The 17,369-nt window shown below is 31.8% G+C and overlaps 1 long non-coding RNA gene across 2 annotated transcripts; it reads right to left on the bottom strand.

Moving 5' to 3' along the window:
• Positions 1–3,454: 3,454 nt before the first annotated feature.
• Positions 3,455–16,252, bottom strand: LOC101243739 (uncharacterized). 2 transcript variants are annotated; one of them, XR_003248133.2, is made up of 3 exons: positions 16,130–16,252; positions 15,966–16,036; positions 3,455–3,882 (listed from the first exon to the last, which is right to left on the bottom strand). It is a non-coding gene; the product is annotated as an uncharacterized lncRNA (long non-coding RNA). The 2 variants fall into 2 exon arrangements; XR_011211576.1 differs by having other exon boundaries at positions 15,966–16,252.
• Between the last annotated feature and the right edge of the window lie 1,117 nt (positions 16,253–17,369).

Below are 17,369 nucleotides of genomic sequence, written 5' to 3'. Positions count from 1 at the left end.
GTACCTTGACCTTATTACTACCTAGGTAGAGACACTATTTGTGATAGACCCTCAGCTCAAGATAAAAAACAGTCATAAGTAGTACAGAGAAAGAAATAACATAATGAAAAACTTATAGCAAGATATTATAAAGAAATAACATAATGAAAAACTTATAGCAAGATACTATAGACAATCTTACAAATCAACTTGAACAAAAGTAAAAAAAACAAGGTAAAACAATAATTGAACCACAAAAGAAATGAATAATAACCAAACTCAAAGGTTGAAGGAGATAAATAGTAGGAATTTTTAATATATATCCAACTTCATTCACAATTTTAAATGGAGCTGCATTGTATATCTATTGACGCAGAATTATCGTGGATTAACTAGCACACAATCACAAACAAAAAAAAATAGAGAAGAGAATAATAAAAGGATTTTAATGAAGTTAAGTTAGGCCTACAGAGAGAGTTTTCTTTAGTGAAAGAAAAGATGAAGCTTACAATACATAAGAGTCTCTTAGCCTAAATTGTGTATCATATACCATGTTATAGGATCCATATCTATATCCCCAATATATAGATCCCAAGTACACTCCAGCCTATTTTCTAATCCTATAAAAGTAATATTTTCCTATTCCAAATCTATTAGGACAAAGGGTCTTCTAAACAAATAGGAATTATAGTTTCCTAAAATAAACAAGGGAAAAATTCAAGACGTAATTAACATCTATATTTTTGGTATAAAGACATAGGATTAGTGGATTCATATCAACTTTCATAGTTCTTAGCATTCTTGTAAGTACTACACTTTTTGTTCTTTTGTGATTTTCTAACGGTACCAATGTATCCTTAATGTTGAAGTATCATTGTTACCTATTCGAAAAAAAGTTACCAAACTCAAAGAGAAGAAACTATAAGGATAATACTACGACCCTAATTTGCGACCTCCATAATCCGTTAACTATAAGAAATAAGTGAAGAAACACTTAACTATCTAACTTACCTTCTACCCTAATTTGCAACCTTCATAATCCCTATCTAAGGTCGTGTCCTTGGTAAAATTGATTTGCGATATATCATGCCTAATCTTATCTCCCTAATGTATCATCGGCCTACCCTGACTCTCTTGAAACCATTCATAGCCAACCTCTCACAATTCTGCAGTAACTCATTTGTGCATCTTCCTTGTACGTGTCTAAACCATCAGAACCTCTTGTAATGACGACCCTGAAGGCCATTTTTAAAAATTTTTTTGGAAAATTTATCATTTTGCCCCTCTCGATAGTTGCCCAAGTCATGGTTTTCAGTTTATGATGTTGGTTTTAAAATCAGATTGGGAAGTTAAAACTTTTTGAAGTTTTAGAGTTTTGGAGACCTCAAGTTGTTAAAAGTAGGTTTTGGCAACAATAGGAGCTATGAGTCATGGAAGGAACTTTAGTCTATCCTATCAGCTCTGGAATGCAAAATTTTGTCTAGAGGTTTAGTTGTTTCCAAATATGGAGACCCTTTCATGGATTTGATCTCTTGAAGTGGAAGTTTATGTATAATTAGGACAAGAGTAGACTTAAGTCAACATTTGGAGTTTGAACGCTCGAATTGGAATTTCGACGAAACCATTAGATTTAATTTTGAGTCCTACGTGAAGTCTTCTTTGAATTTTCAGAGGTTTGGGGGAAATTTAGTGTTTTTAAGTAAAAGTTACTTTATTGCTACTTACACGGATACTGGGTCAAGGAGACTTCGTATACGTGTCTCGAGATTCATTGAGTGTGGAACCTTAAGTTTGGTTGGGTAGCTTATCTAGTTTGTGTATGTGCAAATTTTGAATGAATCTTGATAGTTCATTAGGTGATTTTGTTGAGTCTTGGAGTTTGATGATATGTTGTATGTGATGCACGTTAATTATTCTTTGCATCACGAGGCTCTTGGTCGTGGTCGCATGGTATGCGGTCTTGTGCTTCACGATCGCATGGAGGATGTTACAATCGCAATAGCTCAAGGACAACTCACTTCAGCCCCGGTGCTTAATCTGCCTAAGAGTGGCGAGAATTGCACTGTCTATTGTGATGCATCTAGGGTTGTTTTGGTATGTGTTCTTATGCAAGTTGGTAAGGTGATAGCCTATGCTTCCAGACAACTCAAGGTTCATGAAAAGAATTATCCCACTCATGACTTGGAGTTTGCAGCTGTGCTGTTTGCATTGAAGATGTGGAGGCATTATCAGTATGGAGTATATGTGGATGTGTTCAGATCATAAGAGTCTCCAGTACGTGTTCACACAAAGAGAGTTGAATCTACGTCAATGTAGATGGTTGGAGCTGTTGAAGGATTATGACATGAATGTGCACTACCATACAGGTAAGGCTAATGTTGTTGCTGATACTTTGAGCAAGATGAGCATGGGGAGTACAACCCACGTTGTGGATGAGAAGAACAGACTTGCCAGACTGGGTGTGCGGTTTGTTGACTCTACTAGTGGAGGTGTTTCAGTTCACCCTAGTTCTGAATCATCCCTGATAGTGGAAGTCAAAAAGGGTCAGTATATTGATCCTTTGTTGATCTAGCTGAAGGACTCACTGTTGTTGAAATGAATGCGTCTTTCGCATACTTAGATACCAGAACCGGTTGTGTGTACCAGAAGTAGATAATTTATGGACTAGGATTGTAACAAAGGCCCATGGTTCCAGATATTCCATACATCCAGGTTCTACCAAAATGTATCATGATCTTAAGCAGATTGATTGGTGGGATGGCATGAAGAAGGATATTGCAGACTGTGTGGCTAAGTGTCCTAATTGTCAGCAGGTTACGGTAGAGCATCTTAAGCCTGGTGGTCTTACTCAGAATATTGAGGTTTCGACTTGGAAATGGGAGGACATTAATATGGACTTCGTGGTTGGTCTTTCGAGGACTAGGAGGCAACATGACTCCATATAGGTTATTGTTGAAAGATTGACTAAGTCTTCCCAATTTATCCATGTGAAGTCTACTTACAGGGCCGAGGATTACGCGAGACTCTACATTGATGAGATTGTGAGCTGGCATGGGATTCCTTTGTCTATCATTTCATATAGAGGAGCTCAGTTTACTTCGCATTTCTGGAGATCTTTGCAGAAAAGCTTAGGCACGCTTGTGAAACTTAGCACCGCCTTTAATAAAAATGATTTGGTATATTGCTACTGGTACATTTATTTATTATGAGAATATGCTCAAAAAGAAAGAGCCCAAGTTTGTTCATTATTTGGCTATATACCTTGTTGTTTAAGTAAACATACATATGTATGTTACAATTGGCAAGGAATTGTTGTTTTGCATATGTACTATTTCAAACAACTTTGGACATGTATTGTTCAAAGTTAGTCTCCACAAAGTGTAACTTTATACAATGTTTGAAGTTTTATGTGGCTAAAGTTGAGGTATATCGTATATATGATTGAAGTTTAAGTATTTTTGTTTGAGAAAACATATCTCTGATGTACTAGTAGTTTGTTTATTTGATTCATAAAATTTGAAAATGTTAACTATTGTACAACAACAAGTTCAACGTCTCTCCAAACACCTCTAGATCCATTATCAAATTCTCCAGGACCTTGGTCATAATTGGGCACCATCACATCAGATCTCCATCCACAAATACCACCGCAGCCAGCTCTGGCATAGTCGAAGCAGTCAATATGTACCTCCAATATGTATCCACATTCAATTCATTCTCATCTTCACCGGCTGCATTTCCCTTTTTCACAACGATCTTCCTTAACCCTGCAGGATGAATCTCTACTTCCAGTGTTCTCACTTGTCCATCCCCAGATCCTTCTAGTTTGATTTTTTCCATGAAACGGAAGAATACTTCCTTCTCTTCCACCGCCACATCTTCATTAGAACGGAACGGCAATTCCTGAAAGTAGTTAAATATGTGAGGAAGTCTGGAGAGATTCTTCATTGCGGAATCAGGAATGTGTTGTTGCCTTTCTAAAAAATTAGAATGAATTCTACATATTGTTGGGGGTTGAATTGAAGCGATAAGAAGATGAAGAGGACAAATGTTGAAAAGGTTCAAAATTCTAATAGCGCAATTTGGGATTTTATTAACCCTTGAAAGACAGATTGATAATTTCTTTAGATTTTTTATCTGCAAAATACATTACACAAATACTAAATTAATATTAGTTAGTAGAGCATCTTGTATTTATGTCCTTAAATATTTTGCTTAAGAGGAGAAATATATCCAAACAGTTCACATAGTATATAGAGTAGAGGAAGTACAATTCATTTCCCCAATACATTTGTCAAAATATTGAATTAATTATATATAAAGAATGATACAATATAATTACTCTTTTAATTATTGCTTGTTAAAGAATGTGACAAGTGTGTACCAACTCACATACGAAGGGAATAAAAGTTTTTGATTACTTAAAAAAACCTTATTACAGCCTTCACATTTCATAAGGTTTTATGGTGTTGATTTTTCCTTTTCCCTTTTCTTTTGAATTTTTAATTTAATCAAAGAAGTATGTATATATTACATTATAAAATAAATTTAGATAAGTTTTATTATTTAGTCATATAGTATATGGAGAATCGTTGCTATTATATGAAGTTCATAACTACATAAATCACCCACAGAAGAAAGTTACTACAGTTAGAGGAGACTCACCACCGACTATATGGAGCATTGTGGATTATAACATGACATCTTTTATTGAATTAAAATGCATAGTGCATATTATATACAATCAACTATTCAAATGATGTGTGCTTAACACATATATGTTGATAGTTTATGTAAAAAGAAAAAAAAACTCATAATACTAGTATGACTTTGACCATTACTTATTTTTTTTTTAAAAATAGATGTCCACTTTTACCGTCAATCAATTATTAATAAATTGGACTTTTACCAACAAGATGAAATAAAAGTCCAGGTAATCAACCAATAGAACTATTAAGATTATTCTCTCTAGTCCAAAATTAAATGAATTGTCCAAAGTTATTTTATAGTTCAAAAAAATTAAAATTTTCAAAGTTCAAGATAATTGTTAGTAGGATTTTTGTTTCCATATCTATCCATTCTTTTAATGATGTTATTAACTTGTTAACATTTGTTATGAGAATAATTTAGGAACATTAATAAAAAAAAAAGTCTTTAATGCTATCCTTAAATATTTTGTTTAAGAGGAGAGTTATATCCTAAAAATTCACTTAGGGCCCGTTTGGATGGGCTTAATAAAAGCAGCTTTAAAAAAGTACTTTTGAAAGTGCTGAAACTTATTTTTAAAATAAGAAGTTATGCGTTTGGATAAAAGTGCTGAAGTTAAAAAAAAGTTATTGATGTGTTTGGAAAATAAGTGCTGATAAACAGGTTTTTAAATCAAAATGTCTACAATACCCTTAAATGTTGTTAACAGAATAAAAGTTAATTAATTTATATTTTACAGCCATAAGTAATTATATTTTGCTATTATTCACATATTTCTTTCTCATCATAAATTATTTATAAGAGGAATATAAACTTATTATAGATTTTAAAAATATATAGTTTGAATAGATCAAAGAACGATTTAAGATTTTATTTTAGTTTCATCCATAGGTAATAATAATTGTCTATCATTCACATATTTCTTTATTATCACAAATTATTTATAAGAGGAATATAAATTTTTATTTAAGTTATATGTGCAACTTATTTTACATTTTAATAATATATAATTTGAATAAATCACTTGAAAGATTTAAGATTTATTTTATTTCATTCATTAGTAATAGTAATTGTCTATCATCCACACGTGAAAAGGGAAAAATAGAAGAAATAGATGTTAGGGTTATGTGGGTATTGGAGATTGTATAAAAATATTAAGGGCAAAAAGGTAAAAATGTGGTCATTTTAAAACAGCTTATAAGCTGGAAAAAAAAAGCACCACTACTCCAACTTTTAACTTTTAGCTTAAAATAAGTTTTTTTCAACTTAAAATAAGTTATTTTGAGTATTGCCAAACAGCTAAATAAGTCAAAAACCAACTTTTAAGTCAGTTTGACCAACTTTTAAGCTGAGCCAAACAGGCTCTTAATATATAGATTATAGGAAGTACAATTCATTTCCCCAATACATTTGTCAAAATATTGAATTAATAATGGTAAAATATAATTACTCTTTTAATTATTGCTTATTTAAGAATGTGACGGGTGTGTTCCAACTCACATATGAAGGGAGTATAAAAGTTTTTAAATACTAAAAAGAACTTTATTACATCCTTTGCATTTCACAAGGTTTAGGGTTTTGACTTTTCCTTTTCCTTTTCTTTTGAATTTTAAGTTAAAAATTTGAATTATATACTCATAAAAATGTAATTTTATACCCCTAAGACTAACTTATTTTTAAACAATTACAAATAAAAATGCAAATTAAAAAAAGTCTGTTTGCAAATCTTGTGATTTTTACGTGATTCAACGTATAAATATAAGAATATATATCGTACTCTAATAATATTATTCCATAGAGACATAAGTCTTCAAGTTAAACATTTTAAAAACTAAATGATACTATATGGTATAATAAATAAATAATATTGTAATCAAGTCTTTGCATCTACTCTTATTGGAACTCTTATAGACAAACTTATAAAAATAAAAATTGAAGTACTTTTTCGAATAATACATTATAATAATATGGCTTAGTCTTTCTACTCACTCATATTAAAATGCCACTTATTGTATCAGATGATTTAGAAAATTGTTCTGCATTTTGTGCTTCCAACTTAATTGAATTATAATATATTTATATTAATTCATATCAAATACTGCCAATTTGCAAAGAATGTAGCATTTTTAGGATTACAATTTTAAAGAGAAGGAGAACAATTGATAAAAACCTTCGTTTGGTTGGTGTAACACAATTTTTTTAAAAAAATATTTTTGATGTGCATAATTGATTTTGTCATTCCTTTTGACACCACATCCGTTCGTTTGGTAACTTTTTCGTATTTCTCATCTTTTTATAATATTTTGATGAAGTGTTGTTGCTTCATTTGTAATTCTACGTTTTTAAAATATAACTACTTATTTCTGTGATTTGAGATTAGTACTCAAAACTTAGCTCAAAAGGCTATATTGAGAATCTCAGTTTCCTTTCTTACTTTATTTAGAAAGCGATTACTCTTATCTGAAAAGTAGCCCGAAAGCTCTTTGGAAATCTCTGTTTCCGTTCTTAACTTAAATGTGAAAACATTTATAAACTTTCACGGAATACTTAGTTCCTTTTGACAACACATCAGTTCCAATATATATCCACATTCAATTCATGCATAATTGGTTTTATCATAACTTTTGACAACACATCAGTTTGTTAGGTGACTTTTTTGTATTTCTCATCTTTTTATAATATTTGGATGTAGTGTTGTTGCTTATGTAACATCTAAGGTTAATATAAGAAAAAACAAGAATAATCAAATTGAGAAATAAGTAAAGGAATCTGGAAAATCTCCACATTTTAAAAGTGAGTTTTGAGTATTTTCAAATGGCCATAACTTCCAGCCCAGGATGAGTTTGGATGAGTTCTCTATGGGCATAATACATATATTGGACCCTAAAATGACTTCAAATTTTAACTTTGATCTCAAACTTTCATAGTGCACGAATAGACACTTTAACTATCCTATTTTTCAATAAATAAACACGCGATTTTTGAAGCCAAAGTGCATGAAATGCAAATGCTCCCACGTATATTACTGAGCCAATCAGTGTTTGCCAACTAATTAAACATTTTACACGTCTTTTTTAAAAAAAAATATATAACACGTCATTTTGAAACAAAAATTAAAATTAATTTTAATTAATATAAAAGAGATTCATTAAGGGTAGAATTATCATTTCAACATTTTTTTACCGTTGTGGGCCTCGAAAATTACCCATCACTCGCAGAAAATGCGTGACTTTCACGCAGTTTGCCAGGTAGGAATCGCGTGTTTATATATTTAAAGAAAGGAAAGTTAAACCGTCTATTTGTGCAATATGAATTCTGAGGTCTAAGTTAAAATTTAAAGTCAAGTTTAAGGTCCAATATATGTATTATGCCTTCTTTATATGACTGGAAAACTCATCGGTACATCTTTCAAACGACATCAAGTTTGCAAAATTTCGAGGTTGTATGAGGGAGATATGACTTCCGGAAGTTGGGACGTTGAGCACAGAAAATTCCAAATCTGGATTTGTAAAGGGTGTTTTAGTCTTTTCCTAAATTAATTATTATTTTCGTTTTAAGAGTAATAAATTGGGTTCTAAGCTGATCCCAATCACTTTTCACATTTAGAAAATAAGTTAGGGCTTTGAGACATTGGAGAAAAAAAGGAGAAGGGAGAAGAAGATGCGAAAATGCCAACAATTCGTTCGTGGATTTCGTCGGCGGTGATCCTTAACAAGGTATGTGAGATCACTCCGTGTTGGATTCTTACACCCACACCCAAATTGTTTCAGTTCAGTAAAGTTTGAATTAGAGAATGATGAACATGAAATTCTTGATGAAACGTTGTGAAATCTTGTTGGTTGATTTGTAGTTGATCTCTAGTAGTTGGGTTCTTGTTTCCAGACTGTTTTCAGGTCTAAACTATTGGATAATGAGTTAATTTAGGATCCTAAGTGTTTGAAGGTGGAACCCATGGGAGTTTGGGAAGGTTTAGTGATGAAAATGAAGAAGAAAGTTGGAAAATCCGTCTAATAGACACTAGGGCGCCGCGCCTCAGGACAAAGTCTGTCCATCATGATCTGGTGCGCCGCGACGGAGGACAACCTCTTTCCGACAGGCCCTGGCGCTCCACACCTCTCATAGAAATCCAATACCCCCTGGAGACCCCGTTCTTTCCCTATCTTTTCGTACTAGTTCATAAGTGATGAACCCTTTATTCCTAGTTGATTTCAACACTTTAATGTACATCTAAACATCATGAAGTCATCTATAAACATGAGATCAAGATCCTTAAATCCATACATCAAATCAACGAAAGTCAAGATCAAAGTCAAGGAAGTTAAGATTCAAGTCTAGAAGTTATAAAATAAGTCAAAGTAAAGTTATAAAGTATGCTAAAGACTTTTACAAACGTTTTCACTTTATTTTAAAAGACTTAAAGTTCAAGTCAAGAAAGAGTAGAGACTTGATTTCATTTCTCAAAAGTTTATAAGGGAGCTTAGTATTCCCTAAGATTTAAGTTTCAAGTAAGCAAAGAGTATCAAGTTGATTTCCATTCTCAGGAGTTATAAGGGAACTAAGTAGTCACTATGAGTTCAAACTATTTTTTTTTCAAACTTTTGAGAAGGAAGGAAAGCTAGACTTCCACAAAGCCTATGACTAGTTTTAATACAAGAAAGAGGAAAATATGATTTCCAAAGAGCTTTTTCATTTTTAAAAAAAGTTTTGAGCACTAATCTGAAATCACAGAACCAGCACGTTTTAAAAACATAAGAGTCAGTTTATATATATATATATATATATATATATATATATATATATATATATATATATATATATATTTGGGAGTAGTATTGAGCACTGATGTGGGGATGCGAGTTTAAATAACTCAAGTCTCCGTGTAAACAATGTAGCCATCATAGGTAAAAAAGGGTCATACTTTTTACATGATCCCTTTTCATAGTTTACTAGTGGATCCATTAGGCAGTTCATGTCCTATACCCTAACAAAGTTAGGATAGCCGGACAGCGTGGGCTGAGTAACACTGTATCATCAATGTAGCTCTTAAGTGATGATTTTCGGCTATAGAATCTCCCGTAGAGTAGTGTATTTTCATATACATCAGTTATTGTATTTTCATACACAATAGTACTGTATTATGATACACAACAATTTTGTATTTTATATACATCTCAAACATTATTGTATACTATATATATAAATATAAATATAAATATATATATATATATATATATATATATATATATATATATATATATATATATATATATATATATATATATATATATATATATATATATATATATATATATATCCCTCAAAGATTTAAGCATGCTTTCAGTCATCATTTCTTTACATTGCATTTATTTTAATCGCATATATTGAATAAGAGTTAGTAGATAATGAGTTGAGTAGAGCCAAGGTAAGTATTCATTCTTACTCTCTTTCAAGCCTTAGATTTGTTAGTTCACCAAGTTGCATACTCGTACATTCAATGTGCTAATGTCCGTTGGACTGCATAGCTTTATGATGCAGACGTGGATAGACACGATCAACATGCGGGCGTTTCGTTGATCCATATTGACATCCAAAGTCAATGGTGAGCCTCTTAGCTTTCCGGAGGACATCCAATTTATTTACTTTTAGTAGTTTAGTTTTAGGATGTTATGGGTCTGTCCCAACATCCCTCTTCAGTCAGTTTAGAGGCTTCGTGGACAGTAATTCTGTTTAGAGTTTGTTTAAGTTATTGAGACTTAAAGTGCCATTTTTTCCAGATCTATGATATGAAGTATTTCTTAAAATATGTTTCATCCTTGCTTCAGTTGAGTTTAGTCTTCCGTTGAGTTAAGTAAGTCAGGACAAGAGTTCCCTTGGGGTCCAACAATGGTCTTCGTGTGCCGGTCCCGCCCAGGGTATAAGCTCGGGGCGTGACAAACTTAGTATCAGAGCATAGAGTTCAAGAGTCATAGGGAGTTTATGATGCTATGTCATTAGAGTCTTAGTCATTGATGTGAAGCATGTCACATCTATGATTAGGAGGCTACAACATTTAGGAATGTTTCATTTCTTTCATCTTCTTTTGTGTGAAGAATTTATCTCTAAAGTCTCTCTCTCTAATTTGTGCTGACACGTATTTTTCAGATCATCATGCTTCCAAGAAGGGTAATTGAGGTCGACCACAAATAAATGTTGAGGAACAAAAGGTTTTAAATGCACTTGAGGTACAACCCCAATGAGAGCTTACCGATACTGAGTTTCGCGAGGCTATCCGAATGTTGAGCCAAGCAGTGACTAACCAAGTAGGACAACATAGAGGAGCTCTACAGGAAAGTCCTAACACCTCGAGAATTCGTGAGTTCCTTATGATGAATCCCCTTCACTGGATCGAACACTAATGGAGATCCGTAGAACTTCATAGAAAAGTTTAAGAAGGTATTTAAGGTAATTCATGTGGTTGATGTGGAGAGAGTTGAATTAGCTGCATATCAATTGAAGGGTGTGTCTAGAACCTGGTTTGATCAATGGAAGGATGGTAGAGCTGAGGATGCACCACATCCAGGTTGGATTTGATTTGAAGAAGCCTTTTTAGGGAGTTTATTCCTGAAGAACTGAAGGAAGCCAAGATGAGGGAGTTCCTCACTCTAAAACAGGACTCCATGAGTGTTCATGAATATGGGTTGAAGTTCACCCAATTGTCTCGATATGATCCAGAGGTGGTGAATCACATACGGAGTAGAATGAGTCTGTTTGTTGATGGGTTGGGTCATGATTCAAGTAAGAAAGTAGGGCTACCATGTTGATAGGTGACATGGACATATCCAGACTGATATTATATGTGCAACAAGTCAAAGAAAAAAAGGTGAAGGACAAAGAAGAGTACCAGAACATAAAGAAAAAGACTGGAATGAGTCTGGCCAACAGGAAGGTGGTTCAAGTCGACCACACTTTCAGGAATCAAAGAGACATTCACCATCACCTATTAGTGCATCAGCGCCCAGAAACAGAGGTGAGTGTAGTGGACATAACTCACAAAATTTCAAGGCTAGACCGACTCAGTCTCAAGGTTGTGTGGCGCCAGGAAGTACTAAACCTCCTGCATGTGCCAAGTGTGGTAGGAATCACTCCAGCATCTGTCTCGAAGGCTCCGCGGGTTGTTTCAAGTGTGGTCAGACCAGACATTTCATGATAGAATGACCCAAGAGTAATCAGAGCGGTGGTAATGGGGGCAACAGAGCTCAGTCTTCATCAGTTGCTTCACCAAACAGAGCACCTAGTGGAGCTACTTCTGGTACAGGCGGAGGAACAAACCACTTGTACACTCTTATTAATCTCCACGAACAAGAGAATTCTCCAAATGTTTTCACTGATATGATTCAAGTCTTTGACTTTACTTTTTGTGCATTATTAGACCCAGGAGCTATTTTATGTTTTGTAAGTTTGTATGTTGCTATGAACTTTGAGTTTTCTCCTAAACAACTTAGAGAACCATTCGGTGTGTCCACACATGTTGGTGAATTCATTCTAGCAAAAAGAGTCTATCATGATTGTCCTGTTGCCTTCAGTCACAAGAGTACCATGGCTGATTTAATAGAGTTAGACATGGTAGATTTTGATGTAATTCTAGGTATGGACTAGTACCATGCCTTTTATGCATCAATAGATTGCAGAACTCGAGTTGTCAAGTTCTAAATTCCAAACGAGCCAGTCATAGAGTGAGCTAGTAGTTCAGCAGTGCCTAAGAGTTCTTTCATTTTGTACCTTAAGGTGAGAAAGTTAGTCTTTAAGGGATGTATATATCACTTAGTCAGAGTTAATGACTCAAGTGTCGAGGTACCTTCCCTTCATCCAGTTTATACAGTCAGTGAATTTCCACAACTCTTTCCTGATGACCTACACATAGTCCCTCCTGAAAAAGAGATAGACTTCAACATAGACATCATCCCGGATAATCGTCTTAAGACTATTCCACCATACAAAATGGCACCAGTAGAGTTAAAACGGCTGAAGGAACAGTTGAAATATCTGTTAGAAATGGGTTTCATCCGACCAAGTGTCTCACCATGGGGCGCTCCGATCTTATATGTTAGGAAGACAGATAGGTCTCTTAGGATGTGCATACATTATAGTTTGTTGAATAAGGTGACCATAAAAATAAATATCCTCTTCCAAGGATAGATGATCTCTTCGACCGAATTCAGGGTGCATCTTGTTTTTCCAAGATTGACCTCAGATGTGACTATCATTAGTTAAAGGTTAGGGAATATAATATTCCCAAGACGGCTTTTAGAACAAGGTGGGCATTATGAATTTCTGGTTCTGTCCTTTGGTTTAATGAATGCACCAGCAAAGTTTATGGATCTTATGAACAGATTCTTCAAATCTTATTTAGATGTGTTTTTCATCGTCTTCATTGATGATATACTGATCTATTCAAGGAATGAAGAAGATCATTCTAGTCACCTAAGGATAGTTCTTCAGATATTGACAGATAAGGAGCTATATTCCAAGTTCTCCAAGTCCGAATTTTGGCTTAAGTTTGTGGCATTCTTAGGCCACATAGTATATCATTGATATAATATATAATAAGGCGTTGTATATGTGAAGTACTCCATTCGTCTAATATAAGTTGATCTCTATTAATTTTTTGCAGTGCTTAAAAAACATAAATAAGAAAATTATTTTTCTAGTTCACGCCTTAAAATACTTCTTGTGAATTATACAAATAAACATAAATACTTTCAAAAATAAAATTAATTGCAAGAGTAGTAAAAAAATTATTAAAGTTTTATTGATTTAGTAAGGTGATCAACTAATATAAATTAATTATATTTAGTATAATGATAAGTTAATATGCAACAATTATACTCAATATAATATTAAACTAATATTCATCAATTTACTTTCAATTGTCATGTATTTCTTTATTAGATTAAAATATAAGAATTTTGACTAACAATTTTACGATATATTTTTTCATCATGTTAATATGCAAATAATAAATATTTATAGTACTTTTCATATAGAATTTAAAATATAAAAATATATATTTTTTTAAAAAATATCAAATAAGTAATCTGATTTTATTTTGAAAATTGATCAAATTAACGTTCGAAAAAATTAATTATAACAGTTGAAAGTTGACAAAGAAGGTATAGAATTGAAGTAATATAAAAGAATACAACTTTTTTGATACAGGTAAGACTTCTATTCACACATTTCAATAAGAAAAACAAAATTGGATCTATCTAGATTATGGAAGGAGACTAAACATGCACAGATGGGATTTGATTTTTGAGATTAGGGAAGTTAATTCTTTATATTCTTCTGTTACCCTTAATTAATTGGGTTCTTTCTAATTGTTAATTTTTAAAGTTTCTTGGAAGAACGAATATTCTAGTTTGAAACTCTATCACTATAAATTTGGTAAAAAAAATTCTCATTTCAACATTCGAACCTTCAAATTAGAACAAAGCCTAAGAAAGACTTTCGTCAAGCAGGTATCAACACGGAAAATAAGATTTGATCTATAGTCTTTCCGTCAACAATTGTATGTTTTGTGAAATGGTCAGTTCGTGTTTTTTCTTCATTTCTTGAATTGGCCTTTGCTTAATAAGAACTTTGATTGAAGAGTATTAGTACGCATCAACTTCTTGTTACTCTATTTGGGATTCTCAACTAAGGTATTACATTTTAAATTTTATTTAATTAGTATATGCATGTTATAACATAGTTATAATAAGCTTATGTTAATGCAAATTTTGTTATTTTGCTTGGCGATCGAGAGTTTATTTTGTGGTCGTATAAGTTTTTACGTTCTTTGCAATGTTAGGTTAGATCTCTAACTTTGTTTTTATTTAATGCTTAACCATGTTGTTAGAGCAGATTGTGATTAAATATTGCTTCTTGGGAAATCAGGGAACTGATTATTTATTTTTAAAATTTGAAAATAAAGAATACAAAGTAACTCTCTATATTCTCATGATGTTTAGACTACTATTGTAATTATTTAAAACTTATTGAATATAAAATGATTTAGATTATATTAAATTTAAAATATATATTAACTTAAATAAATATTTAGGAATTAATTATTTAAGTCCAATAAAAATAAATTTATTTTAAATATAATTTCATTGGTCTGATTTATTGATTTTTACAACAAATGATGAACCTATTTTGCTATGTTAATGTATCATTTCATCCTAAAGATATAGTCATGTGTCCCGTGAAATGATAGGAAACACAAAAGTCAAAATAATAAGTAAATATGATCATAATACATGTCAAAGTAACATGACATGCATAGTCAAATAAAGGCCAAAAAATGTGTCACACATGTACACATGATGACATGTTCTGACCAATCAAATATCGTCATGTCCTTTAAATAAGCTAGGTAAGTTATGATTTCATAGCCTACTTTTATAACCTTTGGCTATAGATAATTAAGGTTATTGATGTTTATACAAGAAAAACAAGAAAGTTTCATCTAAAAAGTATGATTCTTTATCCATGTTGGCGGACATGGTTTATGGGGATTTTAAATTGTGTGAACTCATCTCAATATCGGTGCTCAATACCACTTCAATAAATATATATATTCATGCTCAAATGTATAAACATTCCTCTTTCTTTGTTTTTAGGTAATTACTCAAAATAATTCCTTAGAAGATGTAACATCTCTGAAATATCTTTGCACTCATAAATTCTTATTAGTAAAAAAAGTTTTTCTTTTCTCAATGTAACAAAATGATACATTTGGGACTATTTAGTTCCCTTAAATTTTACTCAAATAATCTCTTTAAAACTCTTTCTCTAACTTCTCTATACTTTCTCAAAATTTTAGTTTTAAACAAAATGTTGGCTTTAAAAGTTTCACAAAATGTATAACGCAAAATAGGGTTCATGCGGAAATATAGACATGAAAAACTCAATTCAAAGATCTCAATGACAATATAAAAAAACTCAATACTCAAAACTCAATAACTCAAAGCTCGACGATACTACTCATCTAAAAAATAATCCATTCATACGGTTCATGTTGAAATATTGGCATGAACGAATCAACTCAAGAATCTCAATAGATAACATATATCAATTCAATATAATTAGGAATAAAGTTTCAAAAATAATCAAGAGCCAAAGATCTAACTCAAAATTAACTCAACTCAAGAATACTCAAATCAAAGGATAGAATCCTAGATTACTGTTTTACTGATTTGAAAGTTGATGTAGGGTGTGACGATGGACTAGTGCAACATTATTATAGTCTTACATACCTTGAAGAACAAAGTTTTTGAGAAATCTTGAAGAGGAACTTGATTATAAGCCTTGAATTAGTTTCTTGAAACTTTATGACCAAGTGTTAGATTCTTATTAATGATTCGTAATTGTATTCAGTAATTTGAGTTTGAAATAATGAAATTCTTGAAGAAGAATTTACCTTGAAGAAGAATCTTGAATGAAAGTCTTCTACTTTGATTTTTCCTTAGGTTTCTGCCTTACGGTTTGACAGAGAAGAAAATGTTGAATTAAGAGATGAAAATCTCATCGATTTAGGCCTTCAATTAGTCTTCTTTTAGGATTTTATTAGAGGTAAAAAGACGAAAACAACCCTTCTTAATATTTTTCCATTGGATAATTCGTCACTATATTATATAATATTACTAAAATTTTAATAATGTTTTACTTAAAACGTGAATTATTACAAAATTTGTGTTGTTGGAAAGAAGATTCAAATATCTTTAATTTGATAGGTTATGGTCTATGTAACTCTTTAATTCTAACGATATGATCGTTTGAAGTTGACACATATAGAATCTTACATCAAAACTTTTTCGGTATGAAAACTTTCAACTCAAATTTGTGCTAAGGGATTCGAGTCACCTTAATTCATATACAAATGCATTTCAACGCTAAATAATTGACCTTTACACTTATAGATAATTTAAGAATCACTCTATACGATCTTATTCATCAATAAAGAATGATTTTAGTCTTAACTTAGAAATTTTTGGAGTGTTACAACACTCATAATTCAGTGATTTTTAAGTTAAAATTCAAAATTTAGTGACTTAAAAATTTCATTTGTTGTGATGGTATTAATTAGTGTACTTATATTTTTGGTTAGTGGAATCTAGCTAATATATAATACCTCCTTATTACATTCATTGTATTTATTATTCATGCATGACACTACTTTCCATTTTAGATGTTTGATAAAGAATAAAAACGCAACTCTCTATATTCTCATGATGTCTAGAGAACTATTGTAACTATTTAAACCCTATTAAATATAAATTTATGAAATGATTTAAATTATATTAAATTTAAGATATATATGAATTTAAAATAATATCATGAATTAATTATTTAATTTTAATTAATATAAATTTAATCAAAGTCCAATTTTGTTGGTATGATTTATTTATTTTCGAAATAAATGATGGACCTATTGTATCATTTTATTCTAAAAATGCAGTTTTATGTAATGTGTCCCGTTAAATGAAAGGACGCGCAAAGTCAAATGAACAAATCAATAGGATCATGCTACATGTCCAGATAACATGGAATGCCTAGTCCAGTAAAATGCCAAAAAATTAAATGTGTTGCATATGAACATGTGACGTGTTCTAACCAATCAAATATAGTCATGTCATTTGAATAAGTAGGGTAAAATATGA

This window comes from Solanum lycopersicum, chromosome 9 (assembly GCF_036512215.1).
Source record: "Solanum lycopersicum chromosome 9, SLM_r2.1".
NCBI classification, from domain to species: Eukaryota; Viridiplantae; Streptophyta; class Magnoliopsida; order Solanales; family Solanaceae; genus Solanum; species Solanum lycopersicum.
Note: the sequence above shows the minus strand (reverse complement) of the source record. Positions and strands in the feature narration are given on the sequence as shown.